The sequence below is a fragment of the Schistocerca nitens genome, chromosome 1 (assembly GCF_023898315.1).
Source record: "Schistocerca nitens isolate TAMUIC-IGC-003100 chromosome 1, iqSchNite1.1, whole genome shotgun sequence".
In the NCBI taxonomy this organism is placed as follows: Eukaryota; Metazoa; Arthropoda; class Insecta; order Orthoptera; family Acrididae; genus Schistocerca; species Schistocerca nitens.
The window spans coordinates 100623491-100646277 of NC_064614.1; positions in this window are offsets into that span (position 1 = coordinate 100623491).

Below are 22787 nucleotides of genomic sequence, written 5' to 3' on the forward strand. Positions count from 1 at the left end.
CTCCATGCTACTCTATCCTGTGCAAGCTTCTTCATCTCCCAGTACCTACTGCAACCTACATCCTTCTGCATCTGCTTAGTGTATTCATCTCTTGGTCTCCCCCTACGATTTTTACCCTCCACGCTGCCCTCCAATACTAAATTGGTGATCCCTTGATGCCTCAGAGCATGTCCTACCAACCGATCCCTTCTTCTGGTCACGTTGTGCCACAAATTCCTCTTCTCCCCAATCCTATTCAGTACCTCCTCATTAGTTATGTGATCTACCCATCTAACCTTCAGCATTCTTCTGTAGCACCACATTTCGAAAGCTTCTATTCTCTTCTTGTCCAAACTATTTACCGTCCATTTTTCACTTCCATACATGGCTACACTCCATACAAATACTTTCAGAAATGACTTCCTGACACTTAAATCTATACTCGATGTTAACAAATTTCTCTTCTTCAGAAACGCTTTCCTTGCCATTGCCAGTCTACATTTTATATCCTCTCTACTTCGACCATCATCAGTTATTTTGCTCCCCAAATAGCAAAACTCCTTTACTACTTTAAGTGTCTCATTTCCTAATCTAATACCCTCAACATCACCCGACTTAATTCGACTACATTCCATTATCCTCGTTTTGCTTTTGTTGATGTTCATCTTATATCCTCCCTTCAAGACACCATCCATTCCGTTCAACTGCTCTTACAAGTCCTTTGCTGTCTCTGACAGAATTACAATGTCATCGGCGAACCTCAAAGTTTTTATTTCTTCTCCATGGATTTTAATACCTACTCCGAATTTTTCTTTAAATTGATAGAATTGAAATATATTTAACCTAATAATAATAATTTTTTATCATACTAGAAACACTAACGCCTATTTACGTTTACTAAATGCTAACGCTATGTAAAATATATCTGTATGTCTTAAAATGGGTTACCTTTGTCACCTACTATAATTAACAGCTTATTTTTTATTTTAATCCTTCAATTTAATAACACTTATTGTACAGAAGTGGTTGTCATATAGCGCACGAAAACGCTACACATTTATATATTATTAAACGAAAACGAGGAACTTAGTACAAAATGTCATATTAAAGGGATCAACATTTATTTTCCGGGTGGCAATAATTAAAATCTCCCTATTTAAGACTTTATAACGCGGAAACTAAGTACCGTACGAGTACCAAACTTGGTAGCAATGATGTTCTTAGAGTGCGATGCATGATTTCCACGGGCCACAGCACCACCATTCAGTTCCAACTAAGGTCATCAGGTGATCAGGTCTGTCATCGTTATTCATAGTCTCACATACCTGACCAGTAGCAGTGCACCTGTTGACGTATCAACATGAGCTTGGACAAACGGAGCAGGGTGTTATTGGTGAAGATCTATTATCAGAAGAAATGTAATGCTGCAGCTGCACTTCGAGAATATCGCCGGCAGAAAGGATTATAGAAGGGTCCTCTTTCTCCACCTGTTGTGCAGAGCGTGATGAAGAAGTTCGTATCAACTGCAGAGCGTGATGAAGTTCGAATCAACTGCAGAGCCTGATGAAGAAGTTCGAATCAACTGCAGGGCGTGATGAAGAAGATCGAATCAACTGAAGAACTGGGTGTCGCTCCGGGAAGAGGCTGACGATTGGTTCCCCACAGTGGTTGATAAAATCTCTGCGCACAATTACCGATCCTCAGGCAGTGCGCGTGCTGTGGTATGACAGTTGGACATCCTGTGGTCTTCTGTACGGAAAGTGCTTCTAACCATTCTCACATGATATCCGTACAAGACCCATATTGTACAGCAGCTTCCACTACAGAACGGACAGCAACGTGCTGACTTCACTCGCCACTTTCTCGCTAGAACGGAAATTGACGAGACCTGGCTCTGGACCATCCTATGGATAGACAAAGCTCATTTATCTCTGACAGATGAGGTGAATACTCAGAACTGCCAACTAAGGGGCTCATCACCTCCAGTCTCTATGCATGAAGATAATATGTGTCAGCGTACGGTTTCGCTTGACGGCTACGTTCATCATTGGAATATTCTTTTTGGAACTAGTGGGCTCTCAACGACCAAATACGTGCGGTGTGACTGACCAGCGTTTCTGCGATGTGCTTCTCCAGTATTTCATACCTGTCCTACCGGAGAGAGACACATTGAACTCAACAGGTTTGAAGCAAGATGTGGCCCCACAACATATCGCTCTTAAAGTTCACATGCATCTCTGAAACACATCTGGAAACAATCGAATTATCAGCCGATAGTTTCCAAGTGCTTTGCCGGCACGATCACTTGCCTGTATTTACTGGTTGTGGGACCACCTCAAGGACAGGGCAGGGTTTGCCAGAGGAAGATTCACACATGTGCTGATCTGAAGCGTGGCATATCAACAGCGGTAGCCTGCATACCTACGGACATGATTTGTTGTGCTGTGAAGAATGCAATCCTGTGCTTTCTGACTCTTTTGAGCACTGATGGGTGCCATATTGAGCCCACTTTGTGTTGCAGTAATGGTACCTGAATGTAACTGTATGGTGTACCGTAGCAGCACATTGAAAGTGTTTCAATTGAATTGATCCTGCAATACTTCTCTTCACCATGTCCTTGATATTAAAGCAACCGAGTTCTGCAATCGTACGGTAATTAGTTTCCGTGTTATAACGTGTTAAATACGGAAAGTTTAATGATAATCACCCGGCACAGATTGATTTTTCAAAACACCATACGGCGAGGTAATGACTCGATCCAGAAGTTGTCAGCTTCAATGGTGTGGGAATGGAAAACCCCGCCACTAGAATTTACCAGCCCCCTGACCAGCGTGAGAGCAAGCTGCAGAGCCTCTATTGCTGTCCGTGGTGATCACTCACCCTGTAAAGAACCACATCTTTCCATTTGTAATGTCCAGGGCAGCATCACAAATTGCGGTGACTTCAGTGTAATGATTGTCGTTAAATTAACAGTAATATATCAGATAAGGGCATGACAGGGTTCCTTCGAAAGTCTTGTGGTGGTAAAATGGACGCCATTTTCGGCCGTTAGACGGAGGGATACCAAGAGTCCAGAGCCAGCTACCAAAGACCTGCACACAATGGATGTCCACAGGTTTCACCCCTATGTTGCCCCGTTCTGTCAACTGTGTGAGATGGTTGCCCTCGGCTTGGGCAGAGCTAGACGCCATATTATTAGTCGGGGATTGTTCTTTCAGGGCTCACCCGCCTCGGTTGGTATTTGGAGCCAAGTGGTCCGAGCTATGAAAAAAGGAAAAGTTTGAACGGTGAAACTACAAGGCAACCTGAGTCTCCTTGTTAAGAAGACATTTGCGAAGTCGATCTGTGCCTTCACTGACGGCACTGCGCCTACATGTGAGCCATTTTTCCATACAATGAGGAGACCTCGTCATCAGTTTCCCCCGTTGTACACTACATCCTATCCGCTCCTATTTCGCTCTTGATAAAGCATTCCTTTGGGTGAGTAGAAGCGGTAGGGCAATGAACTGTTTCTAGGTTTTCTATAAAGAGAGTGCCACACAGAACATGTGTGTGTGTGTGTGCGTGTGTGTGAGTGAGTGTGTGGGTGTGTGTGCGCGCATGCGATGCAATCAAGCGCTCAAATCCATTGTCCCAGTAAAATTCAATGTGCCCTTTGCCCGCATCTAGACGCTATCTTTAGCATAATGAATACGGCTGTGATAGGCCAGTATCATTTATGTTTTCACTGCAGGAGGCGTTAATAACCTCAGCACTTACGCTTGGATGCAACTCTCGTGTGCCATAACAGGCGCATTAAGTGAAATACGAAGAACCGAAATTAAATTTTTCAGTTAAATTGGCGGTTTCTCATGAGCTTTATACGTAATAAATGAAGTAGTACCTCAACAAACAAACGAATCACAACATCCAGAATTAACGTTAGTTTCTAAACTGAAAAAAATGAAATTATATGGGAAGACATAAGACGAAACAGGCAGACAATATGTGGAGGCAGCGCGGACTTGTCCCAGCAGAGAGTTTCACACAAAAGCTGAATAACCTGAACTATGAGACGTCTGACTGACAGCGAGGAAATTCGCAGAGTTTTACAGAATGTGGATGTACATATATACTTGGTATGACTGTAGAGATCGAGATGTGAAGGTGGGAAGGACACGTCACTTTGAAAATGAATCAGGAAATCCTTTGATAGAGTACAAGATGTATGAAGATACGTATATGAAAACCTAATGAACGAGGAGTAGATGACATTAGAACAAATTCACGGGCAGTATCGATACAAATACTTAAGGACAAATACACGGGAAAGTTTGAAGCAGGCCTACATGGAGCAGTGGATGTTGCCTATGAATTCCTATCAAAAATGTGTTGTAGTACTAGAGTTTCTAGAAACTTTTTTTGTTCTGGCTGGATGTTATGCAAATTTAACAGACAGTTGTAGGGAAGAACGACGACGCAGCGAATTTATTTACGTAATATTACATATGCGAAAGTAACAGGCAGATACCCGGCTTCAAACAGTCACTATGAGAATTCCCAATGAAGATTCTTGCAAATTCCTAGAGACATCGACAATGTTTTGCAGTTCATATTTGACATAATAATAAGCCGTGATGCTAAAGAGCACTTCTCGTTGTTTCTTAATCATGAAATTCATATGTCTTATTCAGACACTGGCCATAAAAACATCCTCACTTGCACCAAGCACTAAAGAAGACGTTGGTCGTGGTATATGTGAGGTTATGAAAAAAATTAGACGTATAATAACAGACGAGGTCTAATCTCTCGAAAGTCAGTTGGATTAAAGCAGTAACTGAAAACGACAGTAATTTAGTACCGTAGCACAAGTGCATGTGATACACTATCATATTCCTCCAATCTCAAAATCTTAGCCATGTAGTCTGTTTGCACCAAGATCTAGTGGCTCATGCAGATTTCGGATGACATTGAAAGATTATGATTTTTCAGTTGCAAAAAACATTCCCAAAGGTGAAACTTGTGTTAACTACTTGAAACAGGTTTGAAACCAAAAGCCTCTGACCTGTTAGAATTTAAATGATAATGATAATTTTATAATGCTTACACTGAGAGTCTCAAGGTGAAAAAAAATTAATAAATGAAGTTAGTAAGTAATAGTGAATGTAGCCTTATTCCGCTTCAGTTACACTATGCCGACGATTGCAGTGCAAACACAGCCTACGCAATACACCATAATTACTCTACCACGCAAACATTGGGGTTACAGTCGTCTGATATGAGACGTTCCCGGAGGAGGGGTGGGGGGTCCTCTTGGGACCAAACCGCACAATAACCCTGGGTTGTGAGTGGGGAGCGGCTGTAGCGGGACTTTGAATTTCGCTGTCCTACACTCGTTCCCTCTGATATAAGTCATGCCGTCGCAGCAGTATGAGCGCTCGACGACAGAGAAAATATATAAGAAAATGAACGTACCAAAATTGTAACTCTTTTTGTTATCTATCCGTCTTTTGTCTCTTGAGAGCAGAAGCTTAACTTATTTATTAGCTAGTCTTGGTCTGATTATAACGAAAAACAACTTATTGATGTGCAGACGTTTTGTGGAAATTTGTATGAAATTCAGAGGATGGAAGCAGCAATATAAAATACATTGCATTTAAAATCAAGACGATTTTGATTTGTATAAATGAGTGATTCCTGGACGATTGCCAGATTTCAGAGGAGCTACTACCTTTCACCCAGAAATGAAGTAGGAGATTTTTGACGACCTGAACGCCGCATGAAAGAAGACATGTTAACATGGTAAAGGAGGAACTCTTACCTACGCCATTTCCCCCCTGTTGGTCGCATTTTGTTATTCTCTGTTCTCCTTCAAATAATTTTTGTAGTGGAGATTGGTTTGACTTTTGCTCAGAAACGCAAGGACCACCCCAACAATAGCTTTTCCGAATCTCTAAGTCCGATAACTTTTCTGTAATACGAAGTCCGATTTGCATTTTATTCTTTCCACTTTCCACGGTCTTTAACGATTTTAAAACCCCTCTTTTATTCGCCATTTCTTCCCACATTGTCAACCTTTTCTTTTCTTCTCTTCTCTTTTTCTTTTTTATTAAACACTACATGGTGACTGGGTGGACTGCTGTGGCCTGTTACGGGGGTGTGAATCACTGAGGGCCACAGCATGACGAAGCCTCTCCGTCGTTTCTAGGTTCAATACACAATACACAAATAGTAAATGTACAGTAACAGAATATGAGCATGTGGAAACGGTAAGAAAACTTAAAAAAGGAAAAGAAAACAGTAGCGGTTGAATATCTTACAGATTAGGTGAAGGGCAAGGGATACTGGCATGGATGTAACTTGCATAATAAATTAAGATAATAGAAGAGTTTGACCGTTACTGTCTTGAGGAACCTACTTGAGTATTTGTTTACCAATGGACGAGGGTGAATTTGTCTTCTATCCTTGCTTTTTACACGGCGACTCAGTCGGGATCACAGTACAGAAACTTTATTAAATAGTGCTGCAGTGTAAACTGAAACTGTAAGTGATAGTGTTTGGAGGGCACGAGTTTTTCTGGTGTTCTTCTTTCTAGTGGAATGCTTGTTCAGAATTAACACTGACGGTCGAAATAGCACCTGTTGACACTAAGCAGTACCTACGGTTGTACCCAAGCTTGTCTTTACGATGATAGCTGCATCTTCAAAGCGTTGACGGAATGACGCTTGTCATGTAAGGACACAAGTGTTGGTACTCGAAGTTCATGTATCAGCTGTTCTAAAAGGACCCAGTAGAGTATTATGTTTTTGTATTTTTCTAATTTTCCTGAGGACCAACTAAAGTGTCGTAGTCCATATAACGACATTTTAAGAGTTACGTTGTTAGATCAATACCTAACTCTGGTGGTTATTTTCATTTTCTTTACAAATTTCTCTTTGATTAATAACATCAGAATCTTCTAAGTCTCCACACAGTCCTCCTTGAACACCACAGCTACCGATCAGATATCAATACCGGTGGATATGTAACGCAGAGGCAACGGGAAAAGCATGCGAAGTTCAGATGAACGCGAAATCCCGAAGATTGGCTAAAATTTACAGACGCGCGAAATTTGGCACGGACTTCAATGCTCACAGATAGATCTGTACCTACAGATTGGAAAATTGCGCAGGTCGCACCTGTGTTTAAGAAGGGCAGTAGGAGTAATCCATCGAACTACAGACCTATATCATTGACGTCGGTTGCGTTTCATTGGCAGGACACTTAGAAGATGCAACAAATCCACTAAAGAGACAGCTTACACTACACTCGTTCGTCCTCTGTTAGAATATTGCTGCGCGGTGTGGGATCCTTACCAGGCGGGATTGACGGAGGACATCGAAAGGGTGCAAAAAAAGGGCAGCTCGTTTTGTATTATCACGTAAGAGGGGAGAGAGTGTGGCAGATATGATACGCGAGTTGGGATGGAGGTCATTAAAGCAAAGACGTTTTTCGTCGCGGCGAGATCTATTTACTAAATTCCAGTCACCAACTTTCTCTTCCGAATACGAAAATATTTTGTTGAGTCCAACCTACATAGTTAGGAATGATCATCAGAATAAAATACGAGAAATCAGGGCTCGAACAGAAAGGTTTAGGTGTTCGTGTTTCCCGTGCGCTGTTCGGGAGTGGAATGGTAGAGAGGTAGTATGATTGTGGTTCGATGAACCCTCTGCCAAGCACTTAAATGTGAATTGCAGAGTAATCATGTAGATGTAGATGTAGATGTAAAGTCATGCTCATCTTTGCCTGGGTCAGTGTCTATAGACCGCAATGTTTGACTGTGTTGTTCTGTGTTCCGCTGGACCCTTTGACATAACTTTGGAACATGCAATTGTTACACTCTTACAGATCAATCATGAGGGATTGTGCTCATGTGAACAAATTAATAATAGAAATGTTGTAATTAGTATTGGAAATTGAGACTTTCTCGCACAGGGATGATGACTATCAAATTACGTTTGTTTATTCTACAGCAAATTCAGCACGAGCACAGCAACGTTCTTACGAATTCAGAGTGTAGGCTTTCATGACCAGATGACATTTGTGCTGATAAAGATTCCGGGGTATAAGGTCGTAGCCACGAAACTCTACTCTTCCTAACGTATCGTCTTGGATATGACTGGACGTCTTCAGAAGCGTTGCTCCTCCGTTGAGTCTGGCCGAATGACATGTTGGACGTCTGAAAGCGACGTATATGCTGCAGGGAAAGGGCCACAACCGGAGTTACATGCGATAATCAGAGACCATCCTTGTCTAAGATATAACTTAACTATCGATTGTTCTGCTGTCAAAGATAAAAAACTGTTTAGCGACTGTTCTGTTTCAGAGTCCCTCCTTCCCTGTTAGAGTTATCCTCATTTTTATGTATTCCAATGGTTTCTATACATAGCCTTGAAGATTTGTTAGTCGTCGTAGATAAACGTTTTGTTTCAGAAAAAATCATCTCGTGACATCATGACTGCAGAGCATGCAACGCTACGGCTGATTTGTCCTTTTAGTAGGAAAGTTGCGAAGTAAAATGTTAAGAAAAGAAAATTTTATCTGTCACGACGATATACTCTCCAAGGCTATGTATAGAAGCTATTGAAATGATAAAAAAGTGGAAAACTTTAATAGGAAAGAAGAGACAGTGGAACTTAGTGACGTATGTACGGTTGTTCTGCATAACCACTAAACAGTTTTTTTTTATCTTTGACAAGATGACAATCAATATCAAGTTATATCTTTGTCAAGGATCCTCTCTGTTCATCACGTGTAACTCCGGCCAAGCCTTCTTTTCTGCAGCTTTTCTGCAGTATATATGTCGCTCTCAGACGTCCGACAGGTCAGTCAGTAAGATTCAAGGGAGGAGGAACGCCTCTGAAGACTTCCAGGGCAGTTATGGACGAAACGTTAGGAGCAGTAGAGTTTCGTGGACTACGACCTTGTGACATCGTTATGGTTGTTTTCAGCTCAAATGGAGAAGAAAGAAAAAACTGGTGTGAAGTACACCCGCAATTCCTCCAATTTTTAACCTACGGGTACAACTTCATTTACTACAGGAAAAAAGAGGCCTAGTGCTAATCTTGTGAGATAGTGTTGAGCAGAAATCGGCATCCAGAGTCAAAATAGGAAAATTACAAATTTCCTCCTTCTTGGGCAAATGAAGCAAAGCGTTTTGTTCTTTTAGCATTTGATGTGATCTACAGTGGCCTTGTTGGGGCTTATGGAAAAAATGGTTCAAATGGCTCTGAGCACTATGGGACTTAACATCTATGGTCATCAGTCCCCTAGAACTTACAACTACTTAAATCTAACTCACCTAAGGACATCACACAACACCCAGTCATCACGAGGCAGAGAAAATCCCTGACCCTGCCGGGAATCGAACCCGGGAACCCGGGCGTGGGAAGCGAGAACGCTACCGCACGACCACGAGCTGCGGACAGGGCTTATGGAGGGACCTGTAGTATACATGGGCGGTTTCTTGAGAAACGGCACAAAAATGATATATTAACTATCGTTTCGCCTTCACCAGCGAATTAAAATCTAGCCGAGGATTCCAAAAAGCTGTGCACATGAAAATGCTGCAATTTCTACCAAGTATTTCTTAGATCCCGATCTCGAACAACTTCTAAGACTTTCTTCCTATCTTCAACCGATACGGTATACACAGATTCAAAGTTAGCCTACTAGTACACGTAAAATACGCACGTGAAATCCGGTTGGAGGCAAAGTCGTAGTTTATAAAGTGACGTAGAGCAGCAAAATGTGCTTTAAAGTGTCTCCTTTATAATCTAGAAACCTCATCCTATAGTACTGAAGCATATGTAAATAATTTTTGCAATTAAAATCTGGCTTCAGATGTTAAATTACTGTTGCCGTATGTCCATTATGCACATGATAAATATTAAAATTTTTGTTTTTAAATAAAACAGTCTTTTCCTGCAGCAACTTTAGCAGGAAAAGGCAGTTTTATTTACAATTATATGTCTGTGCTTGCTGCGGAGGATGGACATGCAAACAAACTCGTTCTGTAAGTATGACTGACGATCACATTCTTTTTTTTTCATATAAGATAAATGCACTACAACCGCATTTGAAAGAAGCGTACCAACGGAAAAATATTCTTATCAGAGCACAAAAATGTCATCATCTACCTGTTTATTTAAAAGTCTCTGACGCTAAAGTATGTATACGATACCTCATGCTACCTTAAAAAAATGTTCAAATATGTGTGAATTCCTAAGGGACCAAACTGCTGAGGTCATCGTTCCCTGTACTGGCACACTACTTAAAGTAACTGATTTAGATACGTTATCTGTATGGTCCGAAAAGTGGCAATTGACCATGAATAAAGAAAAGTGTGAACTTATTCACTTGAGTACTATAAGAAATCCGCAAAATATCGATTATGCGATATGTCACACAAACGTGAAGGTTGTAAATTCAAGTAAATACCTATGGATTACAATTACAAATAACCTAAATTGGAACGATCACATAGATAGTGTTGTGGGCAGAGCAAACCAAAGACTGCGGTACACTGGCAGAACACTAATAATGTGCTACAAGTCTACTAAAGATATTTGCTTACACCACGCTTGTCATCTCTATTCTGGAGTACTGCTGTGCGGTGTGGGAGACCGCATCTGGTGGGACTGACGGATGACATCGAAAAAGTTCGAAGAAGGCAGCTCATTTTGTATCATGCGTTTATCGGTGCAACGGTATTTTGTCTTGAAATTTAAGCTACCAGTTTTGTCATCCGATTGCGAAAACATTCTGTTGCCACCCACCTACATAGGGTGAAATGATCATCACTATAAAATAAGAGAAATCTGGTCTCACACAGAAAAATTTAAGTGCTCGTTTTTCCCGCGCACCGTTCTAGATTAGAACAGTAGAGAGACAGCTTGAAGCTCGTTCATTGAACCCTCTGCCAGGCACTTTATTGTGATTAGCGGAGTAATTACATAGACGTAGATGTGGATGTAGAAATATAACTGACATATGCTAAGAACAACACACACACGCATGCCCGATGGAGGACTTGGGACTTGAACCGTCGGGAGGGAGCGGGGGGGGGGGGGGTTCCGTGACCTGGTGCCTCGAACCGCACGGCCACTCCGCGTTAATCCTTCCTACCCTTCTCAGCAACTTTAAACTTTTTGCCAAAAATTTTGGAATGCCGGTATATTCAAGCTTTTTTACACTGAGGGAAAAGAAGAGAGTGGCAGTGGAAAAGATACGAAAAAGTTATAACTACTGTAATGTAGTAGACAGTGGTTGTGTTATAAAAAGTTAGAAGTAGGAGACAGTGGCAGTGTGAGAGAAAGATATGGACACAGTGGCAGTGGAACATTGTTAACAGTCTCAGATCAGTGCTGGGAAAAGAGTGAGGGTGTCACCACCATGGGGGGGGGGGGGTGAAGGAGTGGAGGTTCAGGGTGGGATGCTAGGAATAAAGGGAAAGAGAAGAGACAGTGGTTCAAATGGCTATGAGCACTATGGGACTTAACATCTGTGGTCATCAGTCCCCTAGAACGTAGAACTACTTAAACCTAGCTAACCTAAGGACATCACACACATCCATGCCCGAGGCAGGATTCGAACCTGCGACCGTAGCAGTCGCGCGGTTCCGGACTGAGCACCTAGAACCGCTAGACCACCGCGGCGGGCAGAAAAGACAGTGAGTGAGACGCAGTGATATTGGCAGACAGGATATATGGCACTGACAACGGAGAAGGGCGAGAGAGCGACAGTGAGAAGCGGCTGCAGCAGTATGAAGGAAAGAATGATAAATCAGCAGTAAGAGAGAGTAAGAGGGAGACAGTGTCAGTGAGAGCAGATTGTGATATTAGGACACAGCGAAAAGTTCTGTGACTCTGACACACGACACAGGAGACAATGCTTTGTGCCATGTAGAATGGCACGGCCGTATTCCTCGGCGCCAGCACTGTTGTTCCTAACTGCGTGGTACTGGCTCCATCAGGCGACAGCCATTCTGAAACATGCGACCGAAGGGATCGCCACAATGGCCGTTGGTGGCGAGAGGCACGGACAGAGCCTCACTGGCGGACTAGGGGCCTAAATTCTGGGCGGGCCATGAAACATATAGGGAAATTCCCTTTCCTTCCCTTTTAATGGACGCACACTAGCGCTCGTAACGACCTCTACTACTACTACTGCCGTCGACGGTGGCTGAGCGGTTCTAGGTGCTTCAGTCCGGAACCGCGCGACTGCTACGGTTGGAGGCTCGAATCCTGCCTCGAGCATGGATATGTGTGATGTCCATAGGTTAGTTAGGTTTAAGTAGTTCTAAGTTCTAAGGGACTGATGAACTCAGATGTTAAGTCCCATAGTGCTCAGAGCCATTTGAAAGATTTACTACTATTACTGCTACTATTAATACAGTAATAATAACAAAATAATGACAATCCTGTAGTGTGGGTGTATCAGTGTCGTTAGTTGTAAAACAAGTTAACTCGATGATCCCAATTTTTCCGGGTCTTCTGATGACATCGTCATATCATGGGTCTCGGCTTTCAAGAATTCACAGTACTGGTTTTTCAGCTGAGGTACAACAAAAGCCGACAAGCGGCGGGACCAAACCGTTCTTCACATATGCTTGATACGCTTTTTAGACAAGAAAAACTCATTTCAACTAAAGCACTTGTTGCAGGAATATTAGCAACTGGGCAAAATAATTTTAAGACTTCTGCAAGAATTTGATACATTTCATTCTCAAACATTCTTTTGAAAGTGGCTCCCACACTGAGGAAATGAAACATTTATGCTAGGAAGAAAATATAGTCTCCAGTTCTATACGCAACTGTGAGCGACTGAAGGACGTACAAAATGTTTGCAATAATGAATCCACATCGTCTTTGCGGAAATGCTGATAAGATTGGCGGACCGAGTAGTATCGCTTAAATTAATGAAAAGCAGCTTATCACAATGTGATAACCTCGTTTCCAGTTTTGACACAGTATTATCCAGCCCCAAGAAATACTCCAGCTGTAGTTTGACATCAAGGGATTCTCAGTGTTTTCTTCCATCATTTCAGCTGCTATTCATTCATACTTCATCTTACGAAGTACTCGAGTGCATCGTGGAAAATAAAACGTCAGTCAGTTTATGTTCATTACTTGAATTTTTCATGTGTGCTATGCTTTCTGTGACAGAATTGTTGCAAAACTGTACGTCACTGTTTTACTTTTCCGAACAAGAATTCTTAAAATTACGGTATCGTAACGGAGAGAAGAAAAATAAATTCAAAGTCTAGGGGCTATTTTTGAAACAACAGGCTTCTGTTGTAATCGTTGGCCTATAAAGTCTGGACTGCTCGGTAATATCAGTTAAAACCTAAATTAGTCCCGGACTGCTTTCGTGAATGTAAGATTTTTTGACGTTGCAGTTCCATCTTGATCAACTATTTGAAGAATGAGTTTACGAACAATCTTGTCAACAATTTCTGCGCGTTTGGAAGACAGGTGGAGGAAAGGAAGAATATCTTGAATCGTCGAGAAAAAAATTCTTACTAATTCTGCACTTGAACAGTTCTACCCGAAAGCTAACTTCAAACGATGTGCATAACAATAAGTGAAAAATGCTTATGGGACAATTTCTCTCAGATCTTAGCTTTCATGCCATTTAATTCTCCCACCAGAGCGAATGCACTATCATTGGTTTGTGCGACCAGATAGTTCTTGATATCATAATCCAGAAACACGCCATTTAGCAGAGTCAGTAAAGCAGAATCAGCTCTACCCCTCTGTCATAATAAAATTCAGGAAAATGTTCTGAATGTCGCCATTGGAGTTCACTACTGTACAACAATAAACTTGTCGGTAGCGTCTGTTGCTAGTCCTCAACGCAGACTTAAAATATGGCCCAATCCGAACCTGATCTTTTTTTTATGAAATTACCAGCTATGGACCACATACAGCTTAAGACTAATGGTGTTTCTTTTTCTTCCCAGTACTTCATTTTTTCTCCAACTGCTCGTCTCTGCTCATCTGTCCCCACACTCTTGGGTCGAGGGTAAGGCTCATCTTCTTCATAGTTTGCGTTTTCTATCATAAGCCTCAAGTGATTCCTATCACGTATTGTTTCTTCTGTAACGCCTATTTTGTTGGCATGTTTCTTTACTACTTCTATTCAACCTACAGTTTTTTTCAGCTTATTATTTATTATTTTTGAGCTTTTCCTCATTACAGAGGCTTATCTCCAACATAATAATTTATTTGGAAATTACAAAACAAACAATAAACGTTCTTAAACTATACTCTCAAAATATTTCTCCAGGTGTTTCAATCTTGCGTGTCCTCTTCCTCTGCTCCCATTCTCCTCATTGTGTGCTATACATTTTGGAGCCAGGTTGTCACAGGTCGTCGTCTTCTTCTTCTCCTCTCCGGTTCCCACTCCAGTATCAATTTTGGTATTCTGGCTTCCTCCATTCGTCGTACATGCCCGTACCACTGTAATTTCTTCCTATCCATTACGTTATATATTCTTTCTTTTATTTCCATTCGCCTTATTACTTCGGTATTCCTTTTCTTTCCTGGAGATTCTTGCCGATCTTCTCCAAAAGTCCATGTCTAGAGCTTGTAATTTTTTAATGTGCTTCGTGTTAATTGTCCAGGTCTCCGTTCCATACAGAACCACACTCTCTAATATGGATTTGTATATTAATTTTTTAGTTCTGCTCATTACATTCCTGCTCCATAAGACTGAGTTAAGCATCCCAGTGACCCTCCGTCCGCTACTAATTCTTTTATTGACTTCTGACTCTGATTTTCGCTCGTTTTCTAAAATGGATCCCAAATAACAGAAAGTGTTTATCTTTTTGATTTTCTTTCCTTCAATGTATAGCTCATCTGAATCATTAGTCAAGTATTCTGTTTTTTGGTAATTAATCTTCAAACCCCAAGTTTTGTATGCTACTGCTAGTTGATTGCACATGTAGTTTGCATCCTCCCCATCTTGTGCTACGACTACTTGATCATCAGCAAATAATAAATGATGTAGGTACACTCCACTCTTATTTCTAATCCCATACTATTACATTTACGAGACCATGTTCTAAGGCTAATATCTATATAGATTCTAAATAATGATGGTGACATGGGATAACCCTGTAAGAGGCCTTTGCTTGTTCTAAATTTCTGTGAAAGATTATTACTAACTTTAACTTCGCAAATGTTATCTTAATACATCTGTTGTATTATTTTAATCAAGGAAGGGTTTATGTTTGCCATATGTAGTGCTCTCCAAAGTAATTTTCTTGGAACAGTATCGTACGCTTTTTCTAGATCTATGAAAATTAATCCTATATTTTTTGATTTTTCCCTATGTCTCTCCTAAATCTGTCGTAATGTGAAAATATGGTCTACACATGATCTCCCAGCCGTGAATCCACATTGTTATTCTTGGGTTCTAATATGTTTTTCCAGTTTGCTTTTAGTTACTTTCGCAAAAATTCTCATTAATGTGTTTGTAACACAAATTCCTCGATAGTTGGAACAAATTTTGCGATCCCCTTTCTTAAATATTGTATTAATGTAACCTAGCTTCATCCCGTTGGGTACTGAATCTCCATGTATCATTCTGTTGAAGAGCTGTGTTATCAGTTTCACAATTTTGTCACCACCATATTTCAGACACTTCAGCTTACTAACGTAATTAAATTTCTTTTTGTAATCCGTGTTTCTTCCCTTCTTTTTAAATGTCAATAAAATTTTAGTCGTCTTTTCCTTAGTGTATCTCTGATATTTTTGTACAATTCATCATTTCTCCTTTTAATCCACCTATTTTCATTGTTTTTTCAGAACCTAGAATTTTTCTTCCAATATCTCTGTTTTTTCTGGTTTTCTTAATTCGTCTTTCTTATCCAGAGTTGGGCACTCTGATCCATATATTACTTCTGTCCTAATGACTGAATTATAATGTCTTACCTGAGCATATATGGCTTTTATAGATATTGATTTCTTGTTGTAGTGGTTTTGTATTAATTTATACGCAAATTCTAACTTTTTTATTCTTTCTTTATGTGTTGTGTTAACCAGTCCATTGACTTTTACCCACTCCCCAAGGTATTTGAATTTATCAACTCTTTTAATTTTTCCATACTTTGTTTTCATTCACAATTCTGCATTATGTTTATGTGCTACATACTCGGTTTCTTCATAGGATAATTTTAGCCCAGTCTTTTCAGCCATCTCGTGTAACATTTCAAGCATGAATGTTGTGTCTGTTCGGTTTTCAGCTATCAATGCCATATCATCTGCAAAGGCTAAACATTTCACTACAAATTTGCTCTTTCCTTGGCCCATACTTATACCATTTGTGCCTCTGTTTTTTAAAGTGCTTTCCAATGTTCACTATTTTATCTAAAACCAAGTTAAAGAGGACTGGGGACAGTCTAACTTCTTGTCAAACTCCTGTTTTGATTTTGAACAGTTTAGAAATTTCGCCTTGAAACTTAATCCTTGATGTTGTATCTGTGAGCACCTGTTCGACAAGTCTTCTGGTGTTTTCGTATATCCCTGATTCATAAAGTATCTGGAATAGTGTTTGTCCATCAACTGAGTTGTCGGCCTTCTTGAAGTCTAGGAAGGAAACTACTGTATTTTTACTTTGTATAGCTCTCATTCCCAAAATAGTTTTCAAATTAAGAATCTGTTCTGCACATGATCTACCTTTTCTAAATCCTGCTTGATAATCTCCTTTATTACATCCTACTTGTTCTTCTATTCTATTTAAAAGCACTTTAGACAGTATTTTGTATGTTACTGGTTACAGGGATATATTCCTGTAGTGATCGGAGTCTTTTTTAACTCATTTTTATGGAGACGATGGATCAATGCTTGTTTGTAGTCACTGGGTATGATTCCTTTTGTCCAAATGTCTTTAATTACTTTGCTAATTTTCTGACATGCAGATAATTCCGCTAGCATTTTCATTTCCGCTATTATCCGATACTCTCCTGATGCTTTGTTATTTTTCAATGCTTTAATAATCTTTTGTATTTCTACTACTGTAGGTTGTTCCGATGGTGGATTTTCATGTTGTGGTTTTTGAAATTGTAATCTGTCATTACGCTCGTCACAATTAATAGATTTTCAGAGCATTCAGCTGAAATTTGCAGTTTTCTTGATTGCTTTAAACCATTTTTGTCTTTAAAACGTAAACTTGATGACTGGATACCTGTTAAAACGTCTTTGAAAGTCTTATAGAAATCTGTAGTGTTGTTCCTTTTAAAGACTGAATTCATTTCTCGTAACGTGCCTTTGTCATATTTTCTTTTCACTGATCGGGTGATTTTTGCTGTCCTTTTCCTTTCTTCTTAACAATCTTCCCAGTATTTATGTTTCTTATTACTGTTGCCTTTTTTCCATGCCTTTAGTCGATTGTCAATTGTTTCATCACCGTTTTCGTGTGTGTCCGATTTCTTTAACTGACTAGCACTGTTTCTATAATTTCTCCCCAGTCATCCACTTTTATTTTGTTTAATATGTCACGGAATTGTTGCTGATATTGCGTGGGAAATTTTGTGTTTACTATTGCAAACCTTCTTGATTTTGGTTTAGGTTTGTTCGGTGGAACATGATCTTTATTTCAGTCAGATAATACTCTGAGTCTACGTTTAGGACCTTTCCTCACTCTGACATACAATATTTCCTTGTATTTACGAATCGTTATTGCCACATTACCTAATTGATATTCACGTTGATTTCGATTAGGTGTTTCCCACGTTTTTTTCTTTCTTGCAAGTTTCCTGAAAAATGTTGACGTTAGTTTTAGGTTAAATTGTTTACAAAAATCTATGAGTATTTACCCATTTTTGAATACATATATATTCACAAATCTCCTCATTTATGCATTCAGCCAGTTCCTTCTGTATGGAAATCCCCAGATACAGGCCCTTTTCTTCCAGTGTACTTTCAGATCTCCATGTTTGTCTAGTGCAAGTTTAAGAATGGATCTGAAATTTTGTTGGTCCGGAAGCTCTCCATCAACATTCAGCATGGGACAAGCCGGATGATGGTGGTGGCCGAGGGTGAAGGCTCACCTCCTCTCAGAGATGAAGGGTCAGTGAAGGATGTTGCTGGAAAGACGATAAAGAAAGGACTTCTGCACGAAGATCATCTACGAATCTCGCCGCAATTTCGTATGTATCGACTCTATCTTAATATGCTAAGCATGGGCAGCTATTGCGTGAGGACAACAACCTGTTGGAGCAGGTCCCGTTTTTCCTGGTCGCACACACAGCGTTGCAGAAGGGCGATGAGCAGCTTCATCAGGTCTCCAAAGTCGCAGGCTCTCCTAAGTGAATACTGCGTATTGCACGCAGCGTACGCTGAAGTGAATATTGTGTCCCAAATAAAGCTGTGTTACTGCGCTACGCACAGTGAACGTGATTGGGCAAAATTAAACGTAAATTAAAAACTCGTTAAAACTGTGGACCTGTTCCTTACTCTATGGTATTAATGTTGTTTCAGTATGGAACTTTTTATTGCACCTTCGGTTCAGTCGTATGTTTTGTGATTTGGTGTATTATCTTGTAAGAATAGAATTGTTTGTTCAAATTGCGTATGAGACGTTTGCTAAATTGTGTCATAACAAAACGAAAACAAGACGTACAAGCAAAGTACCTTTACTGGAGTTCAAATTAATCACCTTTAGCTTCAACACACTTCCAACATTAGTTTAAAGCTGCTGGAAACTGTAAACAAACATTACTTGTGGAATAGCTCAAAGCGCCGTTGTCATGCGTTGTTGAAACTCCGCATCATTACAGATGCTGTGGCGTATTTTGGTTGCTGCGGGGGACTAGATTAAATTTCTTGTATAAATTATTGTTATTATTTTAAGACGATATTTTCTTTTATTCAAATCCTGTTCACGCTTATTCGTGCCAAAAAAGAAACTTTGGTTTTACAGTTCTGTTTTCCATCTTGTTAAGTTGGTCTTTTGGGTGGTAAATAAATCTTTAATAAAAATATTGATCTCCATATCTGCACACGTCACAGGCTGCCATTTTTAACGAGTACAAGCAGACGCTCGTCACCTATGGTAACACCAACTGAACAACGTAGTGTTGCGCAGCGGTTCCCAACACACATTAAATTTGATGTGCCTTAGCTACCAATCTCAACAAGGTCTCCACTAAAGGCGCGTGTCTGATGAAGAAGCATGGACCAGCAAAAAAAATTCCATCACATCATTTAGAGCTGTAGTATGCCCGAAAAAAATGACACATGGAAATGTTACGATTTTTAACGTCTCTCCGTGCTTTGTCAGCTATATCAATTGAAAGTTTCCACTAACAGTCATATACAAACCTTAAATCAAATAATTTTATATTGAAATATACTGTTCCTAACTACCGGTGAAAAATATGTAGATAGTTATCGTCTCTTCGTGTATGCTCAAAAACAATGATATCTACTTGTTCAACTCTGGGTCAGCACAGAATTTCTAACATACCCACATCTCGCTACTGGTTAAATAAACTGATGTTTAACGTTCTCTGTTCTGACTAGTAAACAACCGCGATAGTTGACGAGTTGAGACCCTGATGTCGCAAATTGCTTTTGTTTCGTCATTTCAGTTTCAATTCTGTCGGTGCAGTTGAAAAAATTTGATATCCAACATTTGACGCTGCTTAATTAACGTTCGATCAGGTTCTACGTTCAGATCCTCGTCCAGGATAAAAGTTTACTCAAAGTCATGTAAAGTTAAGCACGTGCACACTTTGTTACTTGTGAGTCAATAATATTAAAGACTACATCATCTCTATTATGTTTCTGCCTGACATTTGCATTATCGAAATGTTAACAAGCATAGCGACTCAAATAAATAAATAAATAAATATTAAAATGTGTGTGGAATCGTATGGGATTTAACTGCTAAGGTAATCAGTCCCTAAGCTTACACACTACTTAACCTAAATTATCCTAAGGACAGACACACACACCCATGCCCGAGGGAGGACTCGAACCTCCGCCGGGATCAGCCGCACGGTCCGTGACTGCAGCGCCTCAGATCTCTCGCGTGGCATAGCGACTCATTTCCGTAAGTAGGATTATTTTTGGGTGGTCTCATGTAGTAACCATTTTTACAGTCAAACGACGGCACCAAAAAGAGATTAGAAGATTTGCAAGAAAATTAGGTTGTATTGGTTGCATAGAAATCAGGTGGAACTCAATTCGGGTCGGTCTGATACTTTTGACTATGATATAACCGTACATTCCTAGACAAAGCGATGTTCTGTTGTTTATGAAGGTGGGATTATAGCAACAGGCCTCTATTCTAATACTGTTGTAGTGACACATGTGATTTTTTTCCTCCTGAACTTTAGGTCCCTTTCAGTAAACTTTTCAAGTGAACCGTTACACTGAAGTATAGAATATGGAAGCGACAGAATTTAGGACAAAGTTTACATTCAATACTAGCTCGTTTAGTGATTCAAGTGAGAAATTCTCGTGTTAACGATTTGTTAATCTACTGTTGTTAATAGTTGGAAGAATCACGATCTTGATAAATCAGTTACATATAACGTATGATCAATAAAAAGCTGTGGTACCGACAAAGCGATTGTAATGTTTCATTATCGGTCCGGGGCAACACTCTCAACAATGAATCATCGCGTGATCCGTCACGAGCAGTTGCCTGGCATCATTGCGATACTTATTCGTGACGAGCGTACTCTTTCTGAGTTGCTACTTGTGCTGTATTAAGTGTCGTGCGCTATTTAACTAACATCTTACAGTGATACTTGGTTTCTAAGCGTGTCTGAACTTTCTCGAGTTCTAGGAAGAAGACAGAAAACCAGTATCTGACGAGATTCTGTTGAGGAACAAGTAAGTGAGTAGTCATTTTCACATTTCCCTACGTACAGATGGACTTTTATGTTGTCAGGTGTATTTTTCAGTCATGGTGCTGTTGTAAAATTGTATCAGGTGTAGGTACGCATACTAAAACGGTAGGTCATTCCTGCAAGTACGCTCTCATTGTTCAGCGACGTGTTACGTCACTTCACAGCCAGCTTTGGCGTATTTTCGCTCTCGCTAACGGAATTCTCGCGTCTCTTTCCATTCGATTTTCAAAATTTCATTGATAGGGTTCAAGATGATTGGAAAGAATTAGTTTTCGAAATATTTGAAAGCAAATGTAAGACGGTAGAAATAACATTTGTCAATATCCGATGCTACCTGTAGATGCTCGTCACAAAAACGTCCAGCTTAAGAACGTGACTATGTCGAATATTTTACAGTTCTATGTGCTACTACAGTTCAGATGTGTTTAGATAATATTTATATAGAGATGACGAATTTTACCTTGTGATTGTGACCTGGATAGCTTCTTTCAAATTTACGCACGAGGAGGCAGTCTAGAGAACATGTCTTTTGGCAGAAGACCGCTTCATTTCATTCCATTTTTCTCTTTAGCACAAAAATCTTACGGCGATGAAAGTTCTACTACTTCCATGCGAATTACTGATTTTTTCTTTCGATTTCGGGATATCTTGATCGTACAAGTACTGTTAATGATTCCATCTCACGTTTGCAAGGTGAAATATTTGATCCATGAAGAGATGCAAATATAATTTCAAAATATGATACTGTAGCAGTCAACTCAGATGGTAGAGACAGAAGTCCACCTGGATGTAGAGGAATGTTCGATACTAGCCGTCGGCTTTGACCCTTGACGTAATAGCTGCTACGACGTCGCGTTTTGGTGTGTATTCTGAATTGAATTTGTGTGTAACGTTGCATTTTATCTATCGCAATCTTGTTGGTTAATAGAGAAAGTAATTTATTAATCTCTGAGCGAGTTTTGATACTGTTTTTCAAATATTAGTAACGTCACGAAATTTGTGCTAAAGAAAAAGTGCAGTTTGTGTTTTGGAATAGAGATGCAATCTTCTTTTTTATTTTACTTTTTGCAGTTTCTTCTGTTTCGTTAAGTTTGTTTCATGTTAGGTTATAAATCATTAGGATGGTTTTTTAATAGATCATAGGTAGCCTTGATTTCTCTGACATCAACCTATTGGGGATACTAATATGCAATTAGTAAGCACTAGTGCGTACACATTGACCGTAATTTTCACTTCTGTCCTAGTTTTGTTTTACAGTGACTTGCTCTACGGTGGTTCTTTCGTTGAGTGGTGCTGTAGGCAATTATTTGACGTCGGTGTTAGTGAATTTGTAGACAGCAATTGAGTTCATGTCGAGGAGGAGGTGGAGCTAAAATACAGATGTATTTCTTGGAATTACTGAAGAAGATCTGAATTTCCGAGTGCTTAGTTACCTCGTGAAACCAGCTTAATGTCAAAGTAATGTATTGGTTTAGCCGGAGGTCTAGGTTAGAATGGAACCTACGGTATATGTAAATTCTTATCGAAATCATCTTTTGTTACAAATATAGCTGAAGTGTACTTCGGAGTAGTTTCCATTTTTACCAGAATCATTTCTTTCCACTTCATGTTTTACGTTCTAACGTCCATTATAGTGGTAGAGCCTGATTTCACGATAAGGCCTACCCGATGATATTTTCGTTCTAAAAACTATTTCTTTCATTACAGTATTCTTAATCCCAAGTGTTAGTTTTACTTTCCATTCCTTTTTTTTTTTTTTTTTTTGCTTACTGTTTCTGTCTATTTCGTTGACGAAATGTACATTGACATGACGTCACATTGGGCATAATATTCACAGCGTTTGTCTCATGATTCTTATGTTCCTTAAGTCACTCGCCAAAGCCAACATCTCCTATCGAAGACTCCTCCTCATACGCCTACC